Here is a 7,325-nt window from a genome sequence, read left to right on the forward strand (position 1 = left end):
ATGTAAATGGTGATGAATAAATATGAAGTTTGTTCAGAACATTGCGTATTTTTTAATGTCCAAAATACAAGCAAAGTATAAAATCTCATAAAACCTGTACTTAGTGAAAAAGTGCTTTTTAAGCTTTAACATTAGACACTGTTACATTATAAAACACAATTCTCTGAAAACTGGTAATTGGTGTCATTTACAAAAACACAAATACAAAAAGTAAACATGTGACAGTACTGGAAAAAAGTGCTTTTTAAGCTTTTACATTACACACTATTATAAAACACAATTCCCTGAACTGGTATTTGTATCATACCAAGTGCAAAATCTCATAAAACCTATACTGAGTGCCATAATAACTTGAAACATGACAGAACTGAAAAAATGCTTTAAGCTTTAACATTAGACATTGTTACAAAACTCAATATACTTGATTTTGAAGTATATGAACAAACATTTGTTGCCACTGTAAAAGACAGAACTGACGGCAGGAATAACTTCTCCAGTGCTGCCAGTGCTTCAGAGAGTCCAGCCACTTCGTGGATGCTGCCCTCCAAATCCACAGCACGACATTTTGGACAGTGACTGCATCTGTTGTTCCACTCCATAATACATGCCTGCACCCGATGAGGTTTCTGCAGCAGGTTGAGAACACTGGCTTATCTACAGGACCTGTAGATAAAAAAAAAAAACATTGTCATTTATTTTCATTGTGTTAGAAGAGGGGAAGAAGGAAGGAAGGAAAGGAGGGAGGAAGAAAGGAAGGAAGGAGGGGATGAAGGGAGGAAGGAAGGAGGGAGGAAAGAGGGAGGGAGGAATTAAGGAAAGAAGGAGTAAAGAAAGAGGGGAGGAGGGGAAGAAGGAAGGGAAAAAAGGGAGGAATAAAGGAAGAGAAGAAGGAAAGTAAAAAGAAAGGGAGGAAGGAAGGAAAGGAGGGAGGAAAGAGGGACAGGGGAAGGCGGAAGGGAGGGAGGGAGGAAAGAAGGAAGGAAGAGGGACAGAGGGGAAGAAAGAAGGAAGTTAGAAAGGAGGATGGAGGAAGGCGGGAGGGAGAAAGGACAGAGGAAAAGAGGAAGACAGGGAGGACAGAAAGAAGGAGGGAGGGAGAAAGGACAGAGGAAATGAGGAAGACAGGGAGGAAAGAAGGAAGGAAGAGGGACAGAGGGGAAGAAGGAAGAAAAGAGGATGGAGTAAGGAAGGTAGGAAGGAGGGACAGAGGGAAAGAAGGAAGGGAGGAGGGAGAGAGGAAAGAAGGAAGGAAGAGGGACAGGGGAAGAAGGAAGGAAGGAAGAAAGGATGATTAAGGAAGGAAGGTAAGGAGGGAGCAAGGAGGAAAGGGCAGAGGGGAAGAAGGAAGTAGTAAAACAGTGCCAACCTTTGCAGACAAGGCAGGCGAAGACCATTCTTAAAGAAGCTACTTCAGCCTCTGAAAGAGACAGGGTTGTTATCATGGACTACGTTTACATGCAGTCAGTATTCGGGTTAAGGTCAATATTCCGGTTTCTGAAACATTCGGAATAACCCGTTTACATGCGTGAGCAAACAGGGTTATTCCTGTATACATGGTAATTGTAATCAATTGGAATATCCCGATCAGAACAGCGACGCACGGACAACGTGTCGACGCACGGAGAACGTCATGACGCACTGCGCGTCATTTTAGCTTCTTCTTCCTGTATCCAAAAACAACAACGAGGGCAGCACGGCGGATAATGAACAGCCCAGGGCCGGTAGCAGTCGCTTTCGTCGTTTGCGCTTTGGTGCTGGTACTGACCCACCACCAGTACTTGACACTATTCTGTCTCTCTGTCTTCATTAATGGAAGGCGAGAACGTGAAGAAATAGGAAATGGAGTCGGAGCTGTGCCATCCATATCCATGCTACCCGTTTCCACCAGAGCCCCCCGGACACTTTGGATGAAGGTGCGCAGTCAGGACTGGTGGGAACGGGTAGTAATGATGGAGTTCACCGATGCCGACTGGCGTGACAATTTCCGTATGTCACGTCGATCCTTTACTAAACTTTGCCAGATGATGGAGAGAGTGATGGAGCCCTGTGAAATCACCGTCCGCACACCGGTGCCTCTAGGGATGCGTGTTGCTATGGTGCTATATAAACTAGCAAGCTGTGCAGAGTACCGTGTGATAGCCAATCAGTTCGGAGTGCACAAGAGCACCGTGAAGAAAATGGTGTACTTATTCTGCCACGGAATGGTCGATTCTGTTATCAAAACACTGATCAGAGCACCCACTTTGGAGGAGGCATGTGCCATCGCAGGGAGGTTTGAACGGGACCACTCCATTCCTCAAATCATAGGTATTTATATTTTCTGCTGCTTTAATTTATCTTTTGTCTTGATAATTTGAGTGCAGTGTACTGTACTATGTGTGTAGGCTACTGTGTACTATGTATGTAGGTATGTCTTCTTGACCCTGAATCTGTATTAAAACACTTTTTCTATTTATAGGCTGTGTGGACGGGAGTCACATCCCTTGTTTGCCTCCCAGTGATGGCTACAGGGACTTCATAAATAGGAAGGGATGGCCCTCCTATGTCCTCCAGGGAGTCTGTGATGACAAATACTGGTAAGCCTTTTACCATGCTTTGCTTAGGTATTTAAGCTTAAGATGATGTAAATGACTGTAAATGGTGTATCATATTGCTGCTGAGAGACATACTCCTACCACTGTAAGCTATAATAGAACCCCTTGCATCTATTGAATGTATTACACGTAGGGCTGGGCAATTAATAAAATTTCATTTTCAATTACAATTTTGGCTTCCAACAATTATGAAAACAAGATATTTGAGATAAAAAGATTATTGCGCCACGCTCCAGGTTTAGGGTTTCTGGAGAAAGCTTTAGAGGTTCTGGAGGAGGTTTTATGGGTTCTTGAGAAGGTTTGAGGAAGTTTTTGAGGTTCAAGTTAAAGTTCAAGGAAATCCACTGTTAAAAAGACAGTTAAAAAAAGATCACATGCATACATCATGTTTCCAAAGTCAACGATTAATCATGTTAAATAATCATGATCTCAATATTGACCAGAAAGAATTGGGATTATGATTTTTGCCATAATTGAGCAGCCCTAATTACACTTTGATTGACTCTGATCATTTTGCCACAGCTTCTGGAGTGTGAGCTGCAGAATGCCTGGTTCTGCGCATGACGCCAGTGCCCTCAAGCAGTCCGATCTGTTCCGGAATGCCCACCTCCTCCCAAAGGTAGGCTATGCATGTAGACAGCATCTGAAAACTTGTCTGGTTGCTAAATGTTACTGGTATGTTACTTAATTTTACATTAATCTTGTTAAACCAGAGTTTTTATGCATGCCATGAAATGACAAGGTGTTTTGACAGGATTTAGGACACTAATGGTGAAGCTTAACATTTCCAATAAGGTTTTAAAATTCATATCCCAATATCCCATTTTAGAGAGCTGTGCAGATCGAGGGCCAGGATGTGGATTTCTTCCTGCTCGGAGATCCTGCTTACCCGCTGATGCCTTGGCTCATGAAGGGCTATCTGCAATCTCCAAGACTGACACCACAGGAGGAATCCTTCAATGTGTATTTGAGTTCTGCTAGAACTTCTATTGAGATAGCATTTGGTAGACTGAAATCTCATTTCCGTGTTCTCTTGAAGCGCAGTGATTTTCATTTCACATTTACACCATACATGGTTGCAACATGTTGTGCTCTGCACAATTTTTGTGAGATGGAGAAGGAGCATGTGAATCCCAGATGGGCAGAGGATGCAGCATCTGTGGGAAGGCAGTTTCCACAGCCTGTGCCACAGGCCAGTACAACATCCACTGGTGCAGCCACAGCCATCAGACGGGCACTAACTGTTTACCTTGCTGCACGTGTCCCACTCCGTAGGCGCTTATAGGAGAGGAGGAGAGAGAGGGAGGAGGAGAGAGAGAGAGGAGGGGAAGAGAGATGAGATGAGGGAAGAGAGGAGGGGAGAGGAGAGATGATGGGAGAGAGAGGAGAGATGAGGGGGGAGAGAGAAGGGAAAGTAGATGGATCTAAGCTACTGATTTGTTACTTGGCATTGTAGTAGGCTTTTTTGAGGGTCTTCCAATGTTTATCTGTTCTGGAGTGTGTATGAAACTAGCTTCACAAAGTTTGTTGCTCACTACTTATGAGAGACAGAGGAGAAGAAGAGAGTATCTCAAAGTTTTGTTTACAATTTCTAATAGAAGTTCAATACATGTAAAGTTTCAAGTAACTTTTATTTAAAGTTTGTAATACAAATAAAATATTTTCACATAAAAATAACTCTGGTTTTGTTTTTACAATGAGGTACAAATAAGGGGCAACTTGTAGTTGCAGTAAAAATATGGAGCAACTTCTTGCAGAATATTTTCAAATGTGTGGAACAAAGTGCTTCAGAAAATGTTTTCTAATAAAAAAAATACAATAAGGTGCAACATGTAAACATTTTACAAAAATACTTTTAAGTGTACGTGTAAAAAAATGTACAAAGATACTTTCAAGTGTAAGGAGAAGTGCAACGGCCATTATGGAATAACAGCAGAACAACAAAACTGTGAAACTAGTGTCCCAACAATCATAAATGAGGTAGATCGAACCTTCTCAAAACTTGGTCATTTTTTAGCAAACCTCGATCACTTCAGACTGAGGTGTTTGGGTATGGGTTACGATGTGGAGGTGGGGCACTACCGGAGTTGGCAGAATCTCAAACCTTGGTCACCATCGTCAGCTTCACCTTCAGACTGAGGTGTGTTTGGGTATGGGTTACGATGGGGAGGAGGGGGAAGCCCATAGTTGTCGTAAGTGTTGTTGTACGGGGTATACATTGGCTGAGGCTGAGACGGAGTAAACATAGGCTGGGGCTGAAATGGCTGCTGCAATAGGGTACCTAACCCTGTCAGTAGTTGGGAGACTAACATTCCCATTGAGCGGCTTGTTTCAGTGATCAGTCGAGACATGAGTGCGTCATCCCTAGCGTGGCTCAACTGCCTCTGCTGCTCAATCCATTGGTTCTGTGCGTGCTGCATTCTCTCCATGAACTGTTGTTGTTGAGAAAGTGAAGTAGTCCCACGGGGCCTGGACCTGCGACTTGACCCACCTAGAGCAGACAAGACAGACCTTAGCTTGCACCATCAGCTATACTACATGATATAGCTTTTTTTATCACTATATCAAAGTGACCACTAAAGAAACGGATTATAAAGTATTTTCAGACATTACACAAGGAAGAGGATGAACTTAATGTTACAATACTATGCTCTAACCAGTTATGCCTTAATAATAAGATGCTGAAATCTTACCCGGAGTAGCCGCAGTGGAATTTGATGGCTGTGTAGACTGAGGAGGTGCAGTGGCATTGGATGGCTGTGTAGAAAGTCCACTTGCTCCATTCTCTGCATCAGGGCAAAAAAACCAAAAACATAGAAGCTTAATTTAGGGATCTCAAAAGTTGGATAGTGTTAGAATAGTTGGGAAGGTTATTGTTCACACACACCTTATATGTAAGCAGGTAGTGATTTCAATCTTAAAGCGATACTCCACTTTGTAATCGATTAATCCACCAAATATGTACTCACCTCATGCTGATGTGATGATGGGTGAAGATCTTCAGTTCACAAAACAATCATGGCGTTTGAGGAGAAAGAGAGTAGCAGCCTCATCCAGTACAATGGCAGTGAATGGGCGAGGCTGCTACGCTCTTTCTCCTAAAACTCCAGGACTGTTTTGTGAACTGAAGCTCTTCACCCATCATCACATCAGCATAGGGGTGAGTACATATTTAGTGGATTAATCTTACAAAATGGAGTATTGCTTTAAGTATATCACATCTGCTCAAGGTATTACCTATAAAGCTAACAGCTTACCTTCGTTATCATCATCTTCTTCAAGATCAAGTGAGCCACTTCCACTTGTTACGTTGCTTGCTGTAGACACAGGGGTGGCTGGCTCTCCAAGGTCTACATCACCCTCTGCCAAGTAGCAAAAATCAGAAGTCAGAACAGTGGGGGGGACACGGGTTTGGGCTTGACACTCATTTAGACTGCCTAACATTCATTTATATTACTTTGATGTTTATTTTCCTTATTTGTTTATTTGTCAGGTACAGTGCATAATAAGTGACCTGTAAACATGCCGTAAAAGGCTAGTTTTCATTCACAGTCCCTGGCCAGATATATGTTGTAACATATACTTAAACACATAACATGCAACAGATTGAACAATGAGGCATGTACTAGGCAGGCAGGCAGTTACAAAACAGACAGAGGCAGCAGTTGTGGTAACTAATGTGTACAATTTTTATTACTGACGTTAGTTTGCTAGCTAACTTACTCAGCTAAGGTGAGCTAGCTAACGTTAGCTGACCTACCTTGGTCACTTTCATCAGGTTGTTCTTGTTCATCCTCAAAGCCGACATCAACCCCGCTGTTGGGCAGTAGTAATGGGTCTTTGCCCGAAAATCTCATCCATTATGTCGAACTGGGGGAAGGTAGATGGGTCGGACCCGCTAGTAGCGTTTTGCCTCTTGGCCTTGTAGTACGCCTTTTTCAGCGTCTTCCAGCGGTGCTTGATCTGGTCTGGCGTTCGTACAAACCCTGCTTCGCGTAACTTTTCGCTCACTTTCTTGTATATTTCGCTGTCCCGGTACTTTCTACCGTCTACAAATGACATGATATTCATATATTTCACCACATTTACCAGGTGACTTGTCTCCTCCTCGCTCCAAAAGTGTGGTGTCCTCCGTTTCGCCATGTTATCAACAAGTAGTTCCTGCACTCAAAAGACCAAGATTCCTTGCGAATAGAACATGCGCAGAACTCAAATTAATGTTCCGTTCAATGGGGATATTCCGACAGGCGTATACATGACCAAATATTCGGGTTAGAAAAGGAGTAACCCAGGGGTCATATTCGGGTTTTTAAAAACCGGAATATGAGCATATTCCGGTTTTTCATGGTGTTTACATGGCCGTGCGCAACCGGGTTATTGCTAATATTCCGGTTATGAAAGGGTTATTGACTGCATGTAAACGTAGTCATTGTGGAATGTGCAAATCCACTCAAATCCTTGATGATCTTCGACACTTCTCTTAGTCCCTGGGCTGCTTCAACAACCTCCTCAATGTCGGCTATAACCTCGTGAAGGCCAGTATCTTCTTTTCGACTGAAAAACATTTTAAAAAATGTACAATGTAACATTTAATTAGACTTTAAAGGGATAGTTGGACATTTTGGCAAATTTGCCTATTGCCGTAATCCCTATAGTCATATGAGTAGGTACATTACCTTTAATTATCAGTGCCTGTTGTTCTGAGATTGGTGGGACAGGGCTGCCTGCTGC

General features: G+C 42.9%; 1 long non-coding RNA gene across 1 annotated transcript; it reads right to left on the reverse strand.

Moving 5' to 3' along the window:
* Positions 1-4,784: 4,784 nt before the first annotated feature.
* LOC144463775 (uncharacterized) lies at positions 4,785-5,991 on the reverse strand. Its single transcript, XR_013491780.1, has 3 exons — positions 5,852-5,991; positions 5,288-5,380; positions 4,785-5,085 (listed from the first exon to the last, which is right to left on the reverse strand). It is a non-coding gene; the product is annotated as an uncharacterized LOC144463775 (long non-coding RNA).
* Between the last annotated feature and the right edge of the window lie 1,334 nt (positions 5,992-7,325).

The sequence above is a fragment of the Epinephelus lanceolatus genome, chromosome 7, assembly GCF_041903045.1.
Source record: "Epinephelus lanceolatus isolate andai-2023 chromosome 7, ASM4190304v1, whole genome shotgun sequence".
Lineage (NCBI taxonomy): Eukaryota > Metazoa > Chordata > Actinopteri > Perciformes > Serranidae > Epinephelus > Epinephelus lanceolatus.